General features: G+C 41.1%; 1 long non-coding RNA gene across 1 annotated transcript; it reads right to left on the bottom strand.

The window, feature by feature from the left end:
• Nucleotides 1–1860: 1860 nt before the first annotated feature.
• LOC132684318 (uncharacterized) lies at nucleotides 1861–5992 on the bottom strand. Its single transcript, XR_013557898.2, has 2 exons — nucleotides 5695–5992; nucleotides 1861–2131 (listed from the first exon to the last, which is right to left on the bottom strand). It is a non-coding gene; the product is annotated as an uncharacterized LOC132684318 (long non-coding RNA).
• Nucleotides 5993–12805: the final 6813 nt, after the last annotated feature.

Raw genomic sequence — 12805 nt, 5'->3', positions numbered from 1 at the left:
ATCACCAACTCATAGGGGAAGATAGAGGTGAAAAATAAAGCACACGTCTTATTTAAGAAAATTTAACCGAAGGAAATGGGTATTGTTTTATGATCCTCTTGTTGCTTAATTCTTATACAGGTATTTGGGGGCAGGGGTTTGTTTTTTTCAACATTTATTAACTTTGATTTTACACTTTTTAAATGTTTATTCATTTATTTTTGAGACAGAGAGAGCTCGAGCAGGCAAGGGGCAGAGAGAGAGAGGGAAACAGAAGATCCGAAACAGGCCCTGTACTGATACCACAGAGCCTGACACAGGGCCTGAACCCACAAACCATGAGACCATGACCCGAGCTGAAGTCAGATGCCCAACGAACTGAGCCATCCAGGCGCCCCCAGGTATTTGTATTAATACATTTTCCTCTCACTTCCAGTTTGAACAGCACAAAGTCAGAATTTATGAATTTGTAGCCTTTCTTTTTTTCCTTAGGAAAAAATGGTCTCAGAAACAAATGTGAAGATCTACAATAGAACTTTTTTGTCCCTTAATTTTCTCTCTGCCCTGCATATAAACTTATGTTTGAATAAATGGTTGCAGATTTGTAAATGTTTTATTCAAGGATATCAGCATAGATGCTAATAGTGAATCCAGTGAACTCATAGTAGAAAAAAATTACATAAAATGACAAGAGAAGTCAATGATACTTTTTGTCAATGCCTTGATGCTGTCTCCGTTGGTTCAGAGCAGAAATTGTTTGGTAGCTATAGCAATATCAGAACTCATTTACTGATAAAATGCAAAATGAAACAAAATGGATAAATATTTGAGAAAGTGGTTTCTTGGTGTTTAATTCAGAGAATCCTATTCTGTGAGTGATTCCAAGAAATCAATTTGGATATTTCTTTAATTCACTTCAAGGAATATTTCCTTTAATTAAAAATTGTATGACCTACATCAGAAACATATATTTGAACTGCTCAGCAATCCAAAGTGTAGCTTGCATATACAGTACCTTAGCTGGCCTCACAATATCTCCCTAATGGTCGGCAGGGCATTTGAGATAGACTGTTTCGCAAAGTAGTTAACCAAAAGAGGAAAGAAGCTGAAAGCAAGGCCAAGGTCACAGAGCTGATAAATGGGGTAATCAGGATTTGAATCCAAATCATTTGGCTCCAGATATTCCCAATACATTGTGTTGCCTCTCTTACTTTAAGCTAATATGATTGTAATGGTGATAACCACAGAGGTAATTCAAGCAAAGATAGTTTATCTGGGGCCCAAATTACTCAGATAATGGACTGGAGATTTTTGGTTGCTTTGCAATTTGAGACATGACCTGAGTGTCACTGAAGGAAAAAAAAAAAACAATGAAAACTACACTTCTAAAAATGCCCCTTAATCGGGGCAGGAATCTTTGCCCCCTATTTCTCAAATCTCTTTTGAGCCAAGAGTTCCCCAAATGTTTTTTGTTAAAGAATATAATCATTCCTCAGACATATAGACTTCATTAATTTTCCATTTCTTGTTATATTTCATATTATTTTCAGCAGGACTAAAGAAGCTAAAGTCCTCGATTCTTCTCCCTAGTAATATATAAGCTGTATTTTAATGATGTTAAAAGTATATTCAACTGTACCTACTAAATTACAGGCTTTCTTTTTCATTAGTTATCTGAGGTGAGTATGTGAACATTACTAATATACCTAAATGGTCAAACATACAAGATATTCATGGTATTATTAAATTCATGTGAAACTTCTAGAGATACCACAGAGATAGGTTTGTTCATGTGAGACTACTTTTCAGGGATATGAACTATGGGCATATATATGTATACTTGTGCTCCAGAGGTGCTATTAAATATCTACCAATTATCTCTTGAATTTTGCATAAATATGCACAAAATGTTTTATTCACTAAAGAGTTAACCTGGCAGAAGAGTTATCCATGCAAAGTCTTTAAATGGCTGGTTCAGGCATGGCCTCATGGTCTCAGAAGGTAGAAAAAGTTCTTGTCTACTTGTAAGCTTCTGGCAGTAGGAAATTCTGCACAAATACAAGTGGAGATGTCACATAGAACACAGTTTCTCTTCAAGTCTGGGGTGGGGGGGAGGGTATTCCCTGGCCCAGAGGACGACATGTAGAGGGATCTGGAAAAAAAATTGTTTGATACATGAATGAACGACCCACTAGTTGATCCGAGGTCTTTTCATGCTATTGCTTTATTAATTGTCTGTGCCCCTCAACAACTTGTACTGTCATTAGTGGAGACAAGTTTGGGGACTCCCTTCCCTAATACATGTCAAAAGCATGTAGTCATCGTAATTTAGGCAAAAACATTAATTCAAACTGAAAGAGCAAATAGAGGACTGAGATTGACAAAGAGATGGAAGCTGATTGGAGCTCATCCAAAGTACACGTAGAGGCTGGAACTATGATGAGCCGGTCCCTCGACCAGTGGATATTCTAGACTAGTGGTTGCTCTGTTCAATTCAGAACAAATCAGCAGATACTTTTTATGTGTTAGGCACCAGACATAGTGTTAGGTGCTAGGACTATAGGGGCCTGGAATTCAGGAAACAGGATATACTTACATTTATATAATATTTTATTTACATTTTCAAATAATATGCTCAATATGCTACTCTTCAAGTTCCAGGAAACTTTTTAGCTTAGGCACCTCTAAATTTAAAGTAAAGGGGTAATCTGAAAAAAAAGTATCCTAAATACACTATGTTTTCCTCTCCAGATTTTTTTGGACATTCTGTACTATGTAACAAGTGGGCCTATTGTTTTAAATATACTGAGCATATTGGTTCAAAATGTAAATAATATTCTACTAAAAATATGTTAATCCTGTGTCCCCTAACTTTTCTAATAACACTAAGCAAAACTTACAGAGACAGATTCCCAAGGAGCTCCAGTATAACAGAAAAGGATGTGGGAAAAAAATCATTACATAGACTAAGAGCCATAATAGAGGATACAGAAGGAACAGAAGAAGCAAGAGATTATTGCTTTGGGGGGTGGGGGGTGGATGTAACAGAGGATCAGGAAAGAACTCACAGGTATGTGCTATCTGAGCAGGGTTTGGGGCAATAAATGCATTTACCAAGAGGACAAGAGGGGAAGGAATTCCAAGGAGAGGATGGACATAATGCAAGAACACAAGGCAGGAGACAGAGTTGTATGTACAGAGGACTAGAGTGAGTTTAGTATTGCTCAAAATTCCAACCAGAGGGTGGTGCATTATGTGACCAGCAGGTTGTTCATGTAGATAGGGTAGTAGATGGATTTCTGAGTTGAGGCTAGTGGATCTGCCCAGCTCATCCTTACATGATTCCCCTCACCAGGAGATTATCCCTCACTTTTTTTCAGTTCTCTCTTCCCAGAAACCAAATTGACTTAGTTTCCTCACTTCTGCCCCAACCAAACTAGTCAGAGAAAATCATATAATATTTTGTTTGCCTTGTTAGGGAGTCAAATGTTATTCTCTAGAGTTGCTAGGGAATCAGCAAGTGATTTTTAAGTGAGGAAATAACGTGGTCACAGTTGTTGAGAAAAGGCAGCAGCCCCCATGGTACTTGCATAGCCTCTCAACATGTCTATGATTCAAGAGATTCCAAAGAAAAATTTTTTAAAAGAAGTTGGGATGTTATAAGCAGGCTAAATCTATTTGTTTAATGACAATGTAGGACTATCTATGCTCAGTGCTTGAGGCTGAGGATGGAGGAATAGCAGCCTAGTTATTTATTTCCTCTTAGCCCTAGAACCCTTCTATTCTCCAAAACAAAGAAATTGCTCGAGTCATTCATCATACTCTCTTCATTTATTTCCTTCTCCTTTATTCTACTTTTCAAGTATCAGCAATGGGCAAGACTTGGGTACACAGGAAGAGTAGAGGAATGGTAGCCTTAAGATGAAAGCATCTGGGGCGCCTGGGTGGCTCAGTTGGTTGAGCGTCCGACTTCGACTTAGGTCATGATCTCACACTCATGGGTTAAAGCCCTGCATCGGGCTCTGTGCTGACAGCCCAGAGCCTGGAGCCTTGCTTCGGATTCTGTGTCTCCCTCTCTCTCTGCCCCTCCCCCACTCACATTCTGTCTGTCTGTCTCTCTCTCTCTCTAAAACAAACATAATAATAAGACAAAATTAAAAAAAAAAGATGAGAGCATCCATTTTGCTTCTTTCCCTCTTTAGACCTTCACCACAGCAATGAGAATTATTGGTAGTAGGGAAAACCAAAATCCAGGGATCATCTGCAGGTCTTATTTTAGGAACTTGTTTTAGCCTTTTCTGTCACCAAACCTCTCTGGCTCCCCCCACCCTTTTTTTATTTTTAATATTAGAGTTCTTACCAGTTGATATAAGCAGAAATAAAATAATTGAATGTCACCTGGTTTCTGTCTCCCTCTGGGAGAGGAACTACAGCACTCAAATTTCCAGAAGGCAAGCAATTAGAAGAGAAAGCTAAGGATAATCAAGATTTTACTGTACATTTATTGTAACTGTTAAGTTATTTACATTCCTTGACTCCTCCTGGACTGAGCCAGTGTGGTTTGGATGGTAGAAAGGACTTAGGGCAAGGAACCAGGAAGTGGCTCTCTGGATCTCATTCTTCAATTAATTAATTCTGTGTCTTCAGACAAATCATTTCTATGGGTCTGTTTTCTGATCAGGAAAATGAGAGAGTGTGATTATATCAATACCTCTCAAGTTCTACTTTGCATCAGATTCATCTGAGGTGGTTCCAAAATACACAGATTCCCAGATCTGACTGGAGGATAGAATGTAGTGGGTGAGTGGACTCTGCATCAGACTGGCTGGATTTAACCCCCTGCCATAACACTTACCTGGGCGACCTTGAGAAAGTTATTTCAAGTCTGCAATATGTCATTTTTCTCATTTATAAAGCAGAAATAACAATAACAGTATCTACTTTATATTGTCTCTGAAAGGGTAAAATGATATAATGCTTTTAAAACAATTATATTGCCTATATAATACTAAGTATTCAATAGATGTAATATATTATCATTTGTATAGCCCAGAGTATGTGTGTATGGTGTGGTGTGGTGTGGTGGTGTGTGTGTGTGTGTGTGTGTGTGTGTGTGTGTGTGTGGTGTGTGTGGGTGTGTGTGTGTGTGTGTATTTGGTGCTCCATAAATATCTGGTGAATAAATAACGAAGTATAACTTCAGTGTTTTTTTTAAGCAACTTTTTCCTGTGTCCTGTAATTTGAAATTCTTTATTAGCCCAGGAATTACTTCCCCAAGAGGATAAAGATAGTTTGAGGGAACTGTTTAAGTGTTATGCTCAATCTTTTGCCCTATGCTTACTCTTAGACTGAGAGTCTCATGATAATTAAAAAAATAATTAAATGATAGAAGTCCCACTAGAGGGGGTGAGCTGAGAGAGGCAGAGAATGATTCTCAAGGGCTGCTGGTGGATCTAGCCTTCCACTATATAATACAATGACTCTCACCTAGGTGTGCATCTCCATTTTATTTCACAAGATGCCATGAAATTCTCAGTCACTGTCATTAGAACTGATTTTGAATCACACAAAAAAGCAATATCACATTTTCCGTGTTGTTGACCGAGCAGAAAACAAGACAATGTAACTTTAAAAAAGCGTGAACATCAAGGATATGAAAAATAGAGAGCGAACTTCTATCCCCCATTAACCCACTGATCAAAACATTACACGCACATTGAGTTGTGTTTTTTACGGTGGTAGTGGTGGTGGTCCCTCGCTAAACATTCAGCTTGTGATTCCCCCGCGGTGTTTCTGGTGAGAGGAGTTACCAGTTTAGTAAGGCGGCGGGGGAGGAAATCGCCTCGAAATCTCTGGAGGTGGCCTCCTAGAAAGATCGCTGGGAGGGGAGGAGCTCTGATTGTCCTAGAAGAAAAGCATGGCCCCATCCGGGAAGTCAAGGCTTGCCGGGAGGCTGCTTTGGCGGCTCTGGGTCCTGGAGGTGGCAGACGCGGGAGCGACCAACCGCAGAGCTGGGGCCTGTGCGGGTGGAGGGGGCTTAATGTATGGAAGTGAAAGACGCAGTGACAGACGGACACGCGTGGGCTCCGGCCTGTCCCAACCACGCGCGGGAACGGGGCTGAAACTGACCAGGGCCATCCTTGCCTGGCAGGCGTGACAGCCGCCTGAGATATGCTCTGCAACTACCGGCGCCGCTGCGGGCCGGGAGCCCTGGGCCTCGCCCGGCGCGGCAGCCCCTCCCCTCCGGAGCCCGCGCTTCCGCCCGAGACCCGGCGGCGGCCGTGACCGTGGCCGAGCCGCGCCTTCCGCCTGCGCCTGGGAGCTGCCGCCGCCCGCCCGCGCCCCTGCGCGCCGCGCCCACAGGCCGCTGCAACGGGGAGCTCCCGGGCCCAGGGCCTCTACCACGCACCGAAGACCCTCTCGGGGCTGGACGCTGGGAGGGGTCAACCAGCCCTGCGTCGCTGCCGCTCGGGATGGGCCACTCGGCACCTGCGGCCGCTTGGGAGCACAGAATTGGCGGGGCCATGGCCGGCGGCCGCCGCCAAGGCGAGCTGGGAGGAAGAACGGAATCAGTGGAGTCTCTTTCCTCTCCCAGACTCCCAGCTACACTGGAGGGCCCGACCCCCCAGCGCTGACGGGCGGGACCCTCGGAGGGGACCGACTAGATCCCAGACCTCCTGCCGCCACCAGCAGGTTGGGGGCGCCAGTACTCGTGCTGTGAGCTCCTAGTGGGACTTTTCCGTTGTCGTCCTAAAGACCCGCCGCCGGAGGTGTCTTCCCGCTTAAACAAAGTCTGGTGTGGAAGACGATTCTCCTTCTTCCCCTTCCTCCCTTCCCCCACTCACTTTCGTTCATCTGCCTCTTGCCATCATCCCAAAGGGCCAGAGCAAATATGGACATAAGTGAAGAAGTTAGGATACTGGAAAGTGTGTGTGTGTGTGTGTGTGTGTGTGTGTGTGTGTGTGTGTGTGTTAGGAGAGTGGTAGTAGGGCGGAAGAAATTAATGAAAATAAGAATAGGAAATATCTGAGTAACAATGGCACACACGTTCTGAGCCTGTTAGTCTTGGCTATGTCCAAGTGGAGGCAATTTTTACATACGCAGTTCTAGGAGAAAATTTCGCATATACAGGCATCAGTGGCAGCTTGGGGTAACTGGGAGCTTTCTTCTCAGTATTTATTTTACTTTTCTGAAGCATATCCATATTCCCATCAAAGGGACTGGAGAAATAACACGCTGTTGGGAGACCATTACGGGACACAGCTGAGTCAGCTTCCCAGGGTGGGATGGCCTTTGTCACCTATGCTTGTGTCACTGGACTCTCTGGTCAAGGTGTAATATGAGGGGACAGATGCTTCAGGGGATTGGGAGAGCCCCACGCTGTGCTCTAATGAATATCCTCATCCCGACTGAGAATGAAAGGTTTTCAGAAGGAAGAGGTGGGTTGCTGAATAGGTGGGTGGAAAATAAACTGAACCCTTAGGGTATCCTGGACCCCGCCCTAACTCCCGCCCATCCTGAGCCTTCACCAAAGCAGCGTCAGATTCCCCTTCACAATACAACATCCTCTCCTTCACTTGCCAACCCCTCCGTGAAAACGCGGCGGCCAGAGTTGACTGTCTCCGAAAAACTGGTTCTCCGAGAGTCCTTTCGCTACTGCGTAGTCATGGAATATTCTTTTATTCAAGAGGCCTCTTCTAGTTGATTCTAACCGGATTCGGACTATTGTTCGCCTCACCACCGATAGGGGGCAGCAGATACTCTGCGATGCCCCGGCGACGATTAGGAAGAGCGTCCTGCTGTCCCTGAGAAACGAGTATAATTGAACGTTTGGAGTAGGAGGCACGACCTACCGCCTCTACGTCCACCGTAGCAGGTCCTGCGTCCCTGGCCTCGGACCCTGGACTCCTTCTGGGGACCCTGGGGCTTCCCTGGGCAAGGAGTGGGCGCAATCATCTGTAAATTTAGCGCACAGCATAAATTACTATGTATTCAAATGTTATGATTAATAAAATGTACAGGCATTTGAGAGTGTTACAGAACTATTGAAGCTTTTGACGTTTTAAAAGTTTTCTTAGTCACTAGAGAAAACTACGGCTATCACAATGTGTTTGGACGGTGGCAGCGGGATCTGTTAAATTGTTTTGAATTTTACAAAGACTTCTCTTAATAGAAGAAGTTGGGAACTACTGCTGACCTATAGAGTCATCAGATTACTGCGGTGACGGTTCCGAGGCATCTAGGAAGGGAAGCCGGGAGGACCGGGCAGTTGGGCCAGGGCGTGTGTCTGCGGGCGAGGCCATACGTCTGCAGCGCAGAGCTTTTCCGAGATCGCGGCGCTGTGGCGGCTCGGATTGGTCCAGACCGGGAGAGATCGGGCAGCGGCCGGATTTTCGTGAAAACCTATCGCCCTTGATAGCCTAGCATTTTTGAATTCTCTGAATTGTCAAAAGGACGTTATAGATCGTATACAAAGCCACGTTTTCTCAGAAACGAGCACTTTTTTTTTTTTTTTTTTTTTTTTTTTTTAGTAAATTAAAAATACATTTGTGGAGCACTGATTTTTTTTTTTAAGAAAAGGAAATGCGATGTAAAAATATAGAGGCTATTACAGTTATCTCTAAATATTGTTTTTACAAAGTGACAACTTCTAAGTTATATGAATGAAAAAGTACATAAATCTTATGCACAATTTAAAGACCTTAATTAATCCCTGAACTACCTTTGCAAAGTAGGGAAGAATTAGTTTTTAATTACAGAATTTATCATAAAGCTAAGATGTTTTCATTTTATTACAGTTATGAACAAAACATATTGATAACTACTTTTAATGTTTTTTCCCAACACTGTAACACTTTGTAGAAATGCAGCCAGGATTACAAAAGAAAGGAAGAATTTAAATAGTAACTGTCAGAAATTTCATTAACATGGAAGTCCATATTACAATGTAAGAATGTAGAATCTCCCCAAAATAATGATGAATACTAATTAATGTAGTATGAAACTGGTAGGAAAATACTAAATTTGAATTTGAGAGGGCTTAGGAGGAATTAGAAGTGGAGAAGAGAAGGACTGACTTGTGGTCCAGGTGGGACAAAGAAAGTGACTAGATCCAAATAGGAGATTTCCAAACTGGGTTGAAAATCCTATCCTAAGAGAAACCAGAGACCCACCTGCTTCTTTGGATAGTCATTCTTACAGCTCTTGAACCAGAGGACTGGTTCACCATGAGATCTGGAACACAGATCTTTGTGCCTAAAGATAAACTTGAGCAATTTTTAATTTGCTAAAGACCAATGCTATTTACCTTTAAATGTATGTATTAAGCAATTGCACACTGAGTATGGACCATGTTTTATTCCATGTTTTGAAGGTGGCCAAAATTGCACCAATGACCAACCACAAGTTTCTTTTTAAAAAATGTTTGCCACAGATTGGCAATAATATGAAATATTTGTAATCTCAAGTTTTGAAGCAGTATATTGGTGTTTAACACAACTTACTTTATTTGCATAATGATAATGGCTGTCATTTGGTGTGCCACCCAACAGCTCTATGAGGCAGATGTCATTAGCTCCATTTCACGTATAAGGAAACTGAGGTACAAAGAGCTTAAGCTACTTGCCTAAGTTTACATAGTTATTAACTGGAGAGCCACTTTCTGATTCTAGAGCCCAAAGTTTTTATATATTCTTGCTGCACATCCTGAGACTACAGTGTATTCCTGTAGGGGACACATCTAGACTCCCAGATGTCTGCTGACTGAGCAAAAACAGGCAAACTCATTTCTATCACAATTTGAGATCAAAACCTAAATTAATAAAACAAAACAAAAGACAAAACCCCTATATGCCACAGATAATCTCAGTCTGGAGTTTCTATATCCCAAAAGATACATGGAGGTAAAAATGGGATAGGGAGGTGTCCACAAACTATTTTAAAAATTTAACAATCTAAGCAGAAATCACATAATTACTGCAGATACATTAAAATTCTGCTATGTTTGCTTTGCCTGGTGTTACATGAATACAGAGCTGTATTTCCTGTAAAACAGGAAAATGAATTAACTGTTACTAAATAAATGTCGCTTATTTGCTAGACAATATCTTTACGTTAGATCCGTGGAGTGTTGTAAAAATGATAATAAATATTAAAAAGGAGACTTTGGACATGAAAAGGAACCACTGATGCATGGTAAAATCTCATATAATATAGTTAGTTATTCTCTTAGATATTACTCCTACCACTTAATAAATAGTAGGTCTCCGATAATAATAACAGACTTTTGCTGCCTTGGGGGGATTTAATATTGCATTTCCACAAGTACAACATTGTTTACTTGTTCAATTGTTACATTGTTCAATTGTTATTTGAAGAACACTAATGTAAATTGGTCATATTTAAATAATCAATACCATTTATTCAAGGCCTCAAAAGATCGTGGGGAAGGAGTATGTTTGGAGATTACGGGTACCTGGTTTCATAGCATGGTTTCCTTAGATCCTCCTGATAGCTCCCTTACCTAGAGTGTGTCCGGTAATTCTCAAATATTTTGGTCTCAGCACCCCAAAAGCTTTTGTTGATGTGAATTGCATCTATGGATACTCATTGTGTTAGGAATTAAACTTGGAGAAATGTTTAAACTATTTGTTACTAACTTATAATAATGATCAGGCCACTGCATATTAATACAAATGACATATTTTTCATGAAAAATAATGATACTTCCCAAAACAAACTGAAAAAGATGTCTTCTGTTTTGTAAATGTCTTTAATATCTAACTTAATATCTAGCTGGCTCTAAGCAGATAGATTTTCACATTTCCTTCTGCATTCCAAAAATTGTGATATGGTGTATAGTTTGAAGTGTTTGAAAAAAATCTGGCCTCAAAGAAATATATAGTAGGGGCGCCTGGGTGGCTCAGTCGGTTGAGCGTCCGACTTCAGCTCAGGTCATGATCTCGCAGTCTGTGAGTTCAAGCCCCGCATCGGGCTCTGTGCTGACTGCTCAGAGCCTGGAGCCTGTTTCCGATTCTGTGTCTCCCTCTCTCTCTGACCCTCCCCCGTTCATGCTCTGTCTCTCTCTGTCTCAAAAATAAATAAACGTTAAAAAAAATTAAAAAAAAAAGAAATATATAGTAGGAAAAGGGAAGAGTATTTTATTAGCTTTTTTCAGATTATTGTCATTATTCTTTGATATTACTCCAAAATTCTTCAAGTGGTAGTTTTTAAAAAGTTAGTGATAATTTAAAAAAATGTGGAGTTTAAATCCATATCAATACACTTTTCATATTCTGTTACCTTAAAGCCCATTGGTTTACTGAATGGACCTTTTACCCATGCATGATTTGTAATATCATGCACTGGTCATTTGGAAACTGTTGATTCACTGAATTATGCAGATTTTTCAAACTGACTAATTTCATCATACAGTACCAAAAACATCATATTCATTCGTTATATGCTTGATTTCCTCAGGAAAAATTTTACATACAAGTTTTCCAAAATTCAAGTTAAAATCTAAATCTTAGATTTTATCTGCTTAAAACCTCATATTTTATCATTGGTAAGAAATACAGTTGGTTGTTTTCCTTGAAGTGACAGGCTTACTGTTGTTTATATCTGAGACAATATTTGCCAAATACTCAAGTCTGATAAACCATAGTCTGTCAGTTGTTTTTTCAAATAAAAATGCCACTCTATGAAGAAAGTGACTAGTTCAACTTGAAACTCAGTTGTACGAATGCTTTTTCTCAAGACAGCTGTTGTACTTCTGTATGTAGCAGAAGTACTTTATGTCTCCCTCCCATTGTATCCCAGAGAATACTAAGAAAACATGGCCTAAAGAGTCAGCATTTAATAAAATTAATAATTTTCACTGCTTTATCAAAGGCATTCTTAAGTGAAAATTACTTTCTTCCTGTCCTCCTCCCCTTCCTCTCCCTCTTCCCCCTTGCCCCACTCCCGCACCTCTCCTTCTCACTTCCCCTACCTGCCCCTTTTCCCCCTCTCCTTTTTTGCTGCCATTATGTGATGAGGAACAATACAGTTTCACTTGCTTTGACTTAATTACATGCTGCCATGTTGTTAGTTGTCTTCTGTCTACAAATCTAATCTCTCTCATTAGGAACTGTATCATTTATGTCACTGTATCCTGACCACTGTTGAAATTCTTGGCACTCAGTACTATTAAAGTTTGTTGATGATTTATTGACACACTGGAAATAGTGGTTCACGTACACACATGTGTTATCACATACCACATACTAGGTTTTTTTTTTAATGTTTATTTATTTTTGATAGAGACAGAGCACAAGCAGCGGTGGGGCAGAGAGAGAGGGAGACACAGAATCCAGGCTCCGAGCTGTCAGCACAGAGCCCGACTTGGGGCTCCAACTCACAGTTGATGAGATCATGACGTGAGCTAAAGTCAGATGCTTAGCCAACTGAGCCACCCAGGCACCCTGGTAATTGTTTTTGATTTTTACTTATGGTACTAAGTGACGATGATGATTTTGGGGGCATACACTTATTCAGAGGAAGGGAAGGAACAATTGTCATGATATAATTTTTTCAAACAGTAACGTCACTGGCAGCCATGTTCATGTGCATGCTCTATTTTAGCTTAGCTATTCCACTGCTAGTACTCAGGACACGACTTCACATAACAGGTGTGTAAGAGTTCAAGTCCGGTCTGTGATGCATTTAAAATATTACAGTCACTAGCACCACCAGAGGAATGGCTTCTAACAGTAAAGGGCTTGTCCAATTTGTTGGACAAGCTGAAAAGCACAGCTGAGCATTGGACAGTTCATTAGTTCCACTC

The sequence above is a fragment of the Panthera onca genome, chromosome C2, assembly GCF_046562875.1.
Source record: "Panthera onca isolate mPanOnc1 chromosome C2, mPanOnc1 haplotype 2, whole genome shotgun sequence".
NCBI classification, from domain to species: domain Eukaryota; kingdom Metazoa; phylum Chordata; class Mammalia; order Carnivora; family Felidae; genus Panthera; species Panthera onca.
This window is presented reverse-complemented; position numbering and strand designations above follow the sequence as displayed.